Source organism: Suricata suricatta, chromosome 7, assembly GCF_006229205.1.
Source record: "Suricata suricatta isolate VVHF042 chromosome 7, meerkat_22Aug2017_6uvM2_HiC, whole genome shotgun sequence".
Lineage (NCBI taxonomy): Eukaryota > Metazoa > Chordata > Mammalia > Carnivora > Herpestidae > Suricata > Suricata suricatta.
Window position 1 is genome coordinate 112,796,756 of NC_043706.1, and position 11,610 is coordinate 112,808,365.

Consider the following 11,610-nt stretch of genomic DNA (forward strand, 5'->3'; position numbering starts at 1 on the left):
CCCCCCCCCCCCGCAAACCCCCCCCCCCGGGCATGTTCCTCTCTCAGACATCCTTGTGCTAATTTACTTATTTCCCTCAGCACTTTTCTCAGATCTTTTATCTAAATTATGACCCTTCAACCTATCCCTTATCTCCTTGGCCTCTTTACATATATTGGATATCTACATCTTTGTATATTGGCTGCCTTTTCCACTAGAATTTAAACTCCATGATGTCAAGGAATGTATTGGTTTGGTTTACTCTCCTATTCCAGTATCTATAACAACACTTGACACATGGTAAGTGCTTAATAAATCTTTGTTGAATAAGTAGATAAAGTAATGAATTAAAATGCACCAGGGGCATAAAGGGATTGTCACTGACATGTCCAGAACAAGACTACTGGAGGAGATGCATGAGTAATTTTAATTGTAGTGAGAAGTTCTAAGATTTGGGTGAGGAAGGAGTCTACCATGTATACTTTGGGTAACTGGGAAAGTCTTGACTCTTTTTTAAGACCTGATGTCTTCAAAAAGATTTTTGGTTGGGAGCATGTACACAGATCAGAAGGAAAGAGGAAGCATGGCATGCTTGGAGCAACTTCCTGTCGTGGCACCTTCATCTGCAAATAAGAGGAAACTTGGATTGGCCTAAGCAATAAGGCAATGGATCATCTCACCTGGAAGGATGCTCATCAATAGGGCGCATTCCAGGAGCAGTGCATGAGGCTCCAACAATGTTTTTCTGCAGATCTCAGGGCTCTGCTTTCTGACTTTTATAGCCTCATCCTCGTACTTGTAGCAAGATGTCTGCACAAAGTCCCAACATCATTTCCAGCCACATCAAGGCCGATAGGCAGAAAGAAGCTATCTTTCACTTGGGTCTATACTTTAGACAAGTAAATAATTCCTAGTATATTATCAGCAAGCTTCCTCTCACACCCCACTGGCCAAAACCGAGTCACTTAGCCTTTCCCAAACAATCATTAGAAAAAATAATGCAGGACTATCATGACTGGCTTTGACAAACTACTTGGGCCAAAGATCTTTGGAGATTCAATCATCATTACCACTGAGGCTTTGGAGTAAGGGGAGGAAAAAAGTGGAAAGACAGCAAGGGTCAGAAAATTAGTCTTTAATCTCCCACTATGGTTTTAACTTTACCATGAAGTGCACTGGTAAACAGTGATCAATTTTAAGGAACAAAGTTGTAGAATCAGTTTCCTAATGTGTACAGATTGCTAAATGGCACTGCGAATGGGTTCAAGGAAGAAAGACTAAGCACAGGGGGAGCAACTGGGACCACTGTAGCAATGCATATGAGAAAGACAGAGTTTGCACAAAGATAATGGTTCGTAGGATGGGTCAGAGAAACTTAAGGAGGTAACAAAGTGTTGGGACAATTCAGCAGAGTCTAGTGACCCAGTGGATGTTGTAGCTGAGGCAGAAGAAGATTTAAGGATGAGCTGAGGTTTCTGGCTTGAGCAACTGGGTGGAGGCAGGGGACATAATTCACAGAACTAGGGGGAAAAATTGGACATTGGATGAGATGCAATAATTATTGTGTTTGATGTGCTCAGCTAGAGAGGTGGGACAGGTGGTTGCAGAGAAGTATTTGGAGTTCAAACAGAGGTCTGAACATGTGTTTATGTCTTGATCATGGACAAAGTGAAAGTCACAGTGTCAGGTGTGTGGATGGTACACAACACATCAGGAACAGTCCCGCCCCTCAAGGAGCTGTCAACTTTATTGATTACTTTAGAAAATAATCACACAAATTCCACAGCAGTGCTTAGAAGCATACACCTCTTTGAGTTGTGGCAACCAGCTAATTTCAGTGGGAGTTTTAAATGGAGTTTTGATCAGTGAAACAGAGAAAAGCTCCTTTAAGCAAGAATACTGGCAATAACCCACACATGAATTAATAATAAGGACTCTAAAGTAAGGCCATTAGAACCAGCAAAGAAAAGACTAGATAGATGCCCATGGCATTTTGATGAAAACGTCTATACATTTTGGCAACTAATTGGATATGAAGCAAGAAGGAGGGCTTCAAGATATTGGATATTTTTTTTAAATCATTGAAAGAACAAAAATAGAAAAGCAATGTGAGGAGTTGATTGCATTGATGGGAGTTAAGAGAAAATGTTATGTTTAGACATGTTGATATTGAGAAGGTGGGACATTCAGTAGAAAAACCGGGAATATAGGAGCAAGATCAGAGACAGAGATGGAGTTCTGGGGCTCCTGTACACATCTAGTTGTCAAGTCTGAGTCACAGAGAATAAAAAGGCATCCCCCTGGAATGGTGCCACATCATGCTGCACATTATAAGTATTTAAGTTATAATTATTGAAGGTTTTTTTCTCAAATGGATTTGAGCAAATGGTCAGTTAGGTAAAACTCAACCTGAACCTAACCTGAATTTCCCCAACAATGTTTACTAAACTATTTAAGACTTTCTTACATGAGAGAGACTGAATTAGGGACAGAGAAAAGACAAGATACTATAAAAGTAAAAGAATCCATGAAAACCCCAGCTATTTTCATGACTATGAATGTGCAAGAATGCATGAGTTGATATACTATTATATCAATCTTCCAAGAAATACAAAAAGAATACTTTAAAACCAAGAATATGGAGATGAAAATTCATAAGAATCCTCTCTGACCAGAAAAAAAAAGTCTTTTGGTGCAGCAACTACCCAAGGCCTTGTACAATTATGTGCTCAACGGAAGCTTTTGACAATAATGCTAGCAGGCACGTGTCACGCCTGTTCAACCAACTCAGTCCATAAGCAAGTACATACCTAAATGATTTAATGTGGAATGGAAAGAAAAAGTATATGCTTAAGAGAATCAGGAGTTAACTACCTGCTGCATGTTTTTCATGTATAATTATGGGCGCACATACACAGATATACATACACATGTGAGTATACACATACACAATAACATACTTCCTTGATTTGGTTTAATAGCTGAATGTTCAGCTATGACTTGAAGGTAGTGGAGATTGTCAGAGGACGCTCCTTTCGTAATGGGCAAAAGAAAATGTTATCCTGAAAACTATTACAATGACAGAGACTGAAATCCATTAGAGAGGTATACGGGGCAGAGTCCTAATCAATAATCCTTATATTGACAATCTAACAACCTTCAACAAAAAACCGGAAGATGCTGTGGCATGCTGTATTCTTTTGCAGACAAGCAAGTCTAATGTAAATAGCTGCATTTATCACAAGTGCAAACAAACACATTAAAATATTGAAGGCATTGCAAGATACATTGAAGTTAAATACACCAAAGAGACAATAACGATGCAGATGTTGTAGTAATTAATTAGAAGAAAATCTTTTTTATGTAGCTATATGTTCCATGAGGTCAGGGCCATATCTGTTTACATGCCACTGTATTAGCACATAACACAGAACCTGGTATAAAACAAGCAATCAGTAAATACACGAATTAATTTAGCATTGATTGTCATAGGAGCTATGGTAATGCCAAGCAAAATGTTGGGGGAGGAGGGTTGGCTAATTTTAAAATTTCAATGTGAGAATAAGACAAATGTACTCCTCACCTTATTCACTCATTTGCCACTCATTCATACTGCATTCTGAAAAGTATTTAAGAAGTCTTTAAAAAAATGCATAAAACAGGAAAATACACAGGTACATATCAGGATGAAAAAGATGGAAATAGGATAATGGAATAAAAGGTAGAGGATAGAATGTATATAAAAGTACATGCCCTAGAAATCTTTGGGCACTTGCCAAAATCGCAAATAGGATTCTTTATTAAAGGACAAAGGCAAGAGAAATGTCCACATGGAGCCCACAGTCCCACCATCATAAAATAGAGGAGGTCCCCATCCAGCTTTTGCTCCAATTTACTGGGCAAATACATTATTTAATACTTAATTTCCTGGGGGGAAATGCACTACAAAAATGCATTATAGAGACTACTAAGTCATTTTCTTTCAAAGCAAAGTGATTAAATAAAATCCTGGCGCTTTCCTATCCGTCCTTGTTTGGCTCTCCAAAGGAATAATAAGTGAATTTTTTAAACAAAACTTAACTTTTTACAGCATTCAAGGCTTCTGAAAGAGGAAAATGTAGAGGGAGCACTTCAGATGGCTATATGTTTACATATCTCTCTCTATATATATAATTCATACGATAGAAAGAAGAGCCACTGACATAATTAATGTGCATATTTCCTTGGCCAGTGTGCCATCATAGTCTATAAAGAAAAATCATGTACATGTGTCATGGCCACAGTGAAAAGAGCTAAAAATGATAAAAAGGAAGAACTGTGGTTTGAGATTTCATTATTTCTGCTGCAATTTAGACTTGAATTATGAGCACCTCGACAGCCCACAGAGAGGCAAAGAGGATGAGGGCGCGAGAGACTGGATCGTTGAACCTGGCACAGGAAATAAACACATGGTCCGAGAGGTGAGGGGCAAAGTTCCCTTCCTGAAGTAGCTCTGGGGTTGGATTCCACAACTGTGAGTTGGTTCAAGTTACAGACAGCCCATCAGCCCGAGGGACTAGCGTGGGGACACACAAAACCTGCCTGCCACTGGTTTTTTACTTGATCTGCAGGATGACTGCGTCTGTATGCCATGCCCCACTTCTGTGTTCGGAAAGGCAGTGAAACAAATGAGTACAGCACCAACTGTAGCATCTGGGAGGTGAGATTTTAAGAAGGAAAAATAATAAATGGATTCTCACTAAAAACTTGTCTTCTCTCTCCATTCTCCATTCTTCTTTCAGATTTAGATTCATTATGCTCCTTTATATATCATTTAAAATTTGGTCTAGGTTTGGGGAGACTGGGTGGCTCAGTCCAATCAATAAGCATCAGACCCTTGGTGTTGGCTCAGGTCATGATCTCACAGTTTCGAGGGTTGGAGCACTAACCTAGGTTGGGTCCTTTGCTGACAGTGCAGAACCTGCTTGGGATTCTCGGTCTCCCATTAGTTCTGCCCCTCCCCTCACGCTATCTCTGTCTCTCTCAAAATAAAATAAAATGAACTTAAAAATATGCATACTTTAAAAAAGATCTGCTGTAGGCTTGACTCAAAAAACAACCATATATTTAAAAAAAAATTTTTTAGTGTTTATTTATTTTTGAGAGAGAGAGAGAAGCAGAGAGAGAATGAGTGGGGGAGGAGCAGAGAAAGAGGGAGGCACAGAATCCAAAACAGGCCCTGGGCTCTGAACGGTCAGCACATAGCCCAACGCAGCACTCAAACTCATGAACCCAGAGATCATGAGCTAAGCCAAAGTTGAACGCTTAACGGACTGAGCCACCCAGGTGCCCTCAGCCATATATTTTAAGTAAACAGGTATTCAAGGAACTTTTCACACATGTCTGAGAGTCGTTTCTTTCAGCTCTCTGACTCTTATTTTTAAGGTAACATCTAAAGCTCAAGTTCTAAGAACTTGTATAACATAAGGTATGTCTCTGTAATTTACCTATCTTAAGCAAAAATATTCCAAGAGAAAAATATACGTATTTTTTGCTGTACACCTTGCTTTCTGTATACTAACTATACTATATGGATTATTTCATTTTTATCCCCACAAAAATAACCTATGAGTGGATTATTGTTTTATCCATATACACCTAGATGAACAGAGGGACTCTATCAATTAATACCTTACCCAAGTGTGACCATAGAGTTAAATCATCAAAATCTGACTCAGCCTGATTCCTGACCCATATTCCTAGCCACCAAATTATAGTTCTTACATTGCGTTTTAACCTTTCTAGGGTAAACAAAAAGTACATTTTGGGAAGTGGAAGAAGCTTACTTACTGCACTGATATAGTAAAGAGTCACCAACTTTGAATTAGGACTCAAGATACAAGTCTTTAATCATGAGACTTAGTTATGTGATCTTAAGTCAGCTAATCAGTTTGTCCTTCTACTGAAAAATGTCAGGACTTCAAAACAAAAAACGAGTTGAATCAAGCTGATGCTTAAGTCCTTTTAGGTTTTGACATTCTATGTGTTCTAGATAGCTATCATCACATAGCATACCTTTGGTCAGAGATAGGAATGTGATGTCCATCAAAGGATGTGTGTGGCGTGACTCTCTGCTGTGGCCAAAGAACTCCACAGGTAACAGCTGGAAACTAGTAAAGAGAATGTGAGTAAGTAAAAAAAAAAATCCATTTCCTGTATTAGATATACAAGTCAAAGCCCAAACTTGCAATTCTATGGACTGTGAATTATTTTTAACCATGGATTAATGTTATATTCTAAAGAAAAGCTTATTTCTGTTGTTCCTTCAGTGTCTAAAATAGGATTTGACACATCGTAGATGGTCAGTGGCAATTTTTAAGCCAACAACATGAAGGGAAACATCTACTTGATTAGTCCATGTCCACTAGAAAATAATCTAATTGCAGAGTGACTCATACGCCATGTTGTCGCTCAATTACGTTTGGCGATGAAGCTCATCGATAGAGCTCTCCCTTGTTACTTCTAGGTGAACAGCCAAGTATCATTCCTGTTTCTGCTAAAGAGTTTCTCCTTGCCCTTGACCATTGTCTTGGAGCACACCGTTAAAGAACTTTCTTTCTTTTCTCTCCAGGAGACTCTGTGTGTGTGTGTGTGTGTGTGTGTGTGTGTGTGTGTGTGTGTGTGAGAGAGAGAGAGAGAGAGAGAAAGAGAGAGAGAAAGAGAGAGAGAGAGAGAGAGAATACACACACACACACACACACACACACACACACACACATGATAATACCATCCTCCCCATTATGTTGCTCTGGTAAATGACATATCTAGTTGGACAGAAATTCAAACCATGGCATTTTCATAGTAAGTCACCATCAATTCAGCATTACAAGTAACAATAATTGCAGGAACAATTATTACAATGACCAGCATGATTATTTTAAGTACCACTTGGCAGCTTCTCTATCATCATGTCCTTTTTGACATCTATTTATTTTTTAGTAGGCTTCACACCACAGAGTGGGGCTTGAACTCAGGACCTCAAGATGAAGACCTGAGCTGAGATCAAGACTCAGACTCAAGACCCAGGCACCCCATGACATCTCATTTTTTGTTAATTTAACTTTTAGCTAGTTAACATACATGCAACATTGGTTTCAGAACTAGAATTCAGTTATTCATCACTTACGTTCAGCACCCAGTGCTCATCACAAGTACCCACCATAGAACCCGTCACACATTAGCCCATCTCCCACCCAACTACATCATCAACCTTCAGTTTGTTCTCTATCATTAAGTGTCTCTTGTGGTTTCCCTCTTTTCTCTTTTCCCCTCACTTCCCATGTGCCCATCTGTTTTGTTTCTTAAATTTCACATATGAGTGAAATCATATGGTTTTTGTCTTTCTCTGATTGACTTATTTCACTTCATATAATACATTCTAGCTCCATCCATGTCATTGCAAATGGCAAAATTTCATTCTTCTTGATGACTGAGTAATATTCCATTGTTTATATACACCACATCTTTATCCATTCATCAGTCAATGGACATTTGGGCTCTCTCCATAGTTTGACTATTATATACAATGCTGTTATAAACGTTGGGGTGTACGTGCCCCTTCTAATCTGTAATTTTATATCCTTTGGGTAAAAACCTAATAGTGCAATCTCTGGATCGTAGGGTAGTTATTTTTTATAACTTTTTTTAAAGCTTATTTCTTTATTTTGAGAGAGTGAGCAGGGGAGGGGGGAGGGGCAGACAGAGAGGGAAAGAGAGAATCCCAAGCAGGGTCCATGCTGTCAGTGCAGAGCCCAATGTGGGGCTCGAACTCACAAACTGTGAGGACATGACCTGAGCCAAAATCAACAGTCGAATGCTTAACTGGCTGAGCACCCAGGTGCCCCATAGATTGTAGGACAGTTCTATTTTTAGTTTTTTGAGGAAATGCCATACTGCTCTCCAGAATAGCTGCACCAGTTTGCATTCTCACCAATAGTGCAAGAGGGTTCCCCTTCCTCCACATCCTTGCCTACACTTGTTGTTTCCTGAGTTGTTAATTTTAGCCGTTCTTTTTTTTTCTTTTTCTTTTATAGTTTACTGTCAAGTTAGTTTCCATATAACACCCAATGCTCATCCCAACAAGTGCCCTCCTCCATGACCATCACCTCTTTTCCCCTCTCCCCCACCCCTATCATCCCTCAGTTTGTTCTCAGTATTCAAGAGCCTCTCATGTTTGCCTCCCTCCCTTTCCCCAACTATTTTTCCCCTTCCCCTCCCCCATGGTCCTCTGTTGAGTTTCTCCTTTTCCACTTATAAGTGAAAACATATGGTATCTGTCCCTCTCTGCCAGACTTATTTCACTTAGCATAACACCCTCGAATTCCATCCACATTGCTACAAATGGCCAGTTTTCATTCTTTCTCATTGCCATGTAGTATTCCATTGTATATATAAACCACATCTTCTTGATCCATTTGTCAGTTGATGGACTGTTAGGGTCTTTCCAGGATTTGGCTGTTGTTGAAAGTGCTGCTATGAGCATCAGGGTACATGTGCCCCTATGCATCAGCACTTCTGTACCCTTGGGTAAATTCCTAGCAGTGCTATTGCTGGTCATAGGGGAGCTCTATTGCTAATTTTTTGAGGAATCCCTACACTGTTTTCCAGAGGGGCTGCACCAGTTTACATTGCCACCAACAGTGTAGGAGGATAATTTTAGCTGTTCTGACAGGTGTAAGGTAGTATCTCATTGTCATTTTGAACTGTATTTCCCTGCTGATGAGTGATGTTGAGCATCTTTTCATGTGTCTGTTAATCATCTGGATGTCTTCTTCGGAAAAATATTTTTCATGTCTTCTTCCTATTTCTTAACTGGGATGTTTGTGTTTCAGGTGTTGAATTTGAGAAGTTCTTTATAGATTTTGAATACTAACCCTTTATCAGATATATCATTTGCAAATATCTTCTCCCATTCCACAGGCTGCCTTTTAGTTTTGTTGATTGTTGCCTTTACTGTGCAGAAGCTTTTTATCTTGATGAAGTCCCAATAGTTCACTTTTGCTTTTGTTTCCCTTGCCTCTGGAGACGTGTCTAGTAAGAAGTCACTCTGGCCAACGTCAAGGAGGTTGGCAGCCTGTGTTCTCCTCTAGGATTTCCTGTCTCACATTTAGGTCTTTCATCCATTTTGAATTTATTTTTGTGTATGGTGTAAGAAAGTGGTTCAGTTTCATTCTTCTGAAGAATGCCATGTAATGTCTCATTTTTAATGTGGCTTACAAACAACTGGGTTATGGAACCAATTTAAAAAATCAGTACTTTGCTGTGGTAAAACACTTATTCTCAAGCAGCATTTTACCACCTTGATTATGTTCTGTAAAGAGAAAAGCATAGTATGGTGGTGAAGACACTGAGGCAGAGAAGGGTTAATAGATTGAGGTCATATATTAAATCCGGGGAAAAGGCAAAAATAGAAACAGGGGTTTTCTGAGTCACAGCCCAGTGTTCCAGTCATTGACAGACCCAGTGCTGATATACAAGTTCACATTAGCTTACAAAATAACCACAGGCACATTTCTCCTGAAACCAGGCCATGCACTCAGTGCGTGCCCTGATGCATGTGCAAATTAATTTTTGGCAGCAGGAGGTCTTGGTACATTTCAGCTCCAGCGTATAAGTGATTAAAATGAATAGAGACACATCAGCTTTTTCAGGTGAGAGACCTAGGGCTCCAGGACAAGACCTAACAATTTCTTGGGGGTTTGAGTAACTTAAAATGAGAGAAAAGCCCACCAAAATATTTTATTTGCAATATTTTTTGTAAAAGTCACTCTCCTTCCAGAAACCTCTCTTCTGTACATAGTATATGCTCAGTCAGTCCCGAGAATATTTATTCAGCCTATTTAGGTGTACATTAGATACAATGCCATTTCTTATTCCATGTGGAAGAATTGTAAGAATTCTGTGTTGTTTGATGCCTCAAGCCAGAAATAATGGCCCTTCCCTTAAGTGACGGAGTGTGGAAAATCAGGGCTGCTCTTGTGAGCATAAAGGAAGCGTGTCAAATGACTGTGTGAACTCTGAAAGCTCATGTTGTATTTTTATGATTGTTTTGTACTCCTTCCCACAGAATCAACTATAGAGCCCCATAGCCTAATAAACATTAACTGCATTAAATTAAGGGGTATAAGTATTATGTGGATAGATGAATGGATATTTTATGTATTTTAACATTTTTGTGTTTATTTACCTTTGAAAGAGAGAGACACACACACACAGAACATGAGTGAGGGATGTGGGGACAGAGAGAGAGGGAGACACAATCCAAAGCAAGCTCCAGGCTCTGAGCCATTGAAACAGAGCCCAGTGTGGGACTCGAACCCACAAACCATGAGATCATGTCCTGAGCCGAAGTCAAAGGCTTAACCAACTGAGCCACCCAAGTGCCCTGAATAGAGATATTTTAAAGGTAGAGACTATGAATAAACCCTGTATCAAGTCTTAAAGCCTAATCAAATTCTGCATACCTCATGAATGCCCACCTGTACCAGATTTTAGTAATAACAACTTTATTAACTCAGTTATTTACTTATTTAACAACCATATACAAGACCCTATTCTGAGGTAGGAAAAGCAGGGGTCTGGAGATAAAAAGGTAAAATACATACACTCCCCTTCAGGGAGCTCACAGTCTAATGCGGGGCGGTGGGGGGAGCTGAACAGACAGACACCATCATCTCAGATGACGAGGGCTCAACACAAGAGTTGAGCACAGACTGCTACAAGGAGTTCAGAAAGGGAAACCTGGCCATGATGAGGGTTAGGGAAGTAGGGATCCAGGCTGGGAAGAAAGAAGGTGACACGTGACCTTGCTATGAATGAAAAAGGGGGATTATTTAGGCTAACAAAAGGAAAATATGCTGTTTAAGGCTTACTGGGAGACTATAAGCATCATGAGGAGGGAGAGAGCATAGAGTTTTGGGGTTTAGCATGAACTGATTATGGGATGTTCAGCCCCTGGAGAGGGCCATCACTCACATGTGAATGGTCTGTGTGAATGGCAGGCACTCTGTGGACATGTGTGACCCATCCGCCTTTGTCAAAAGCTGTGACTTGAGAACTGATGAGAAGTAGAATAAAAGAATAGCCACTGGATTTACTACAACAAAAGATCAGAAGTGAAGAAACCACGTCAATCAGGTTTTTAAAAACTTAATGGCCATTGATTTTGTATCCTGCAACTTTACTGAATTCATTAATCAGTTCTAGAAGGCTTCTGGTAGAGTCATTTGGGTTTTCCATGTAGAGTATCATGTCATCTGCGAAAAGTGAAAGTTTGACTTCTTCTTTGCCAATTCTGATGCCTTTTATTTCCTTTTGTTGTCTGATTGCTAATGCTAGGACTCCAGCACTATGTTAAACAGCAGTGGTGAGAGTGGACACCCCTGTCGTGTTCCTGATCTCAGGGGGAAAGCTCTCAGTTTTTCCCCATTGAGGATAATATTGGCTGTGGGCTTTTCATAAACTGCTTTCAGTATCTAATGGATAATTGATACCTGTCACAACACAGCATTTTATATACTGTTAAGTGAAACTGCAATACAATCTAAGTTTATTTTGGGAGTGTTTGCTGTATCATTGGATTTAATGAAATGT

At 39.7% G+C, this 11,610-nt stretch overlaps 1 long non-coding RNA gene across 1 annotated transcript in view; it reads right to left on the minus strand.

Moving 5' to 3' along the window:
* The window catches only part of LOC115296618, a 70,264-nt gene extending 64,183 nt beyond the window's left edge, over window positions 1-6,081 (minus strand). Inside the window, exon 1 of the long non-coding RNA XR_003910960.1 lies at window positions 6,034-6,081. This is a non-coding gene — a long non-coding RNA (uncharacterized LOC115296618). The remainder of the gene's footprint in view (window positions 1-6,033) is intronic.
* Window positions 6,082-11,610: the final 5,529 nt, after the last annotated feature.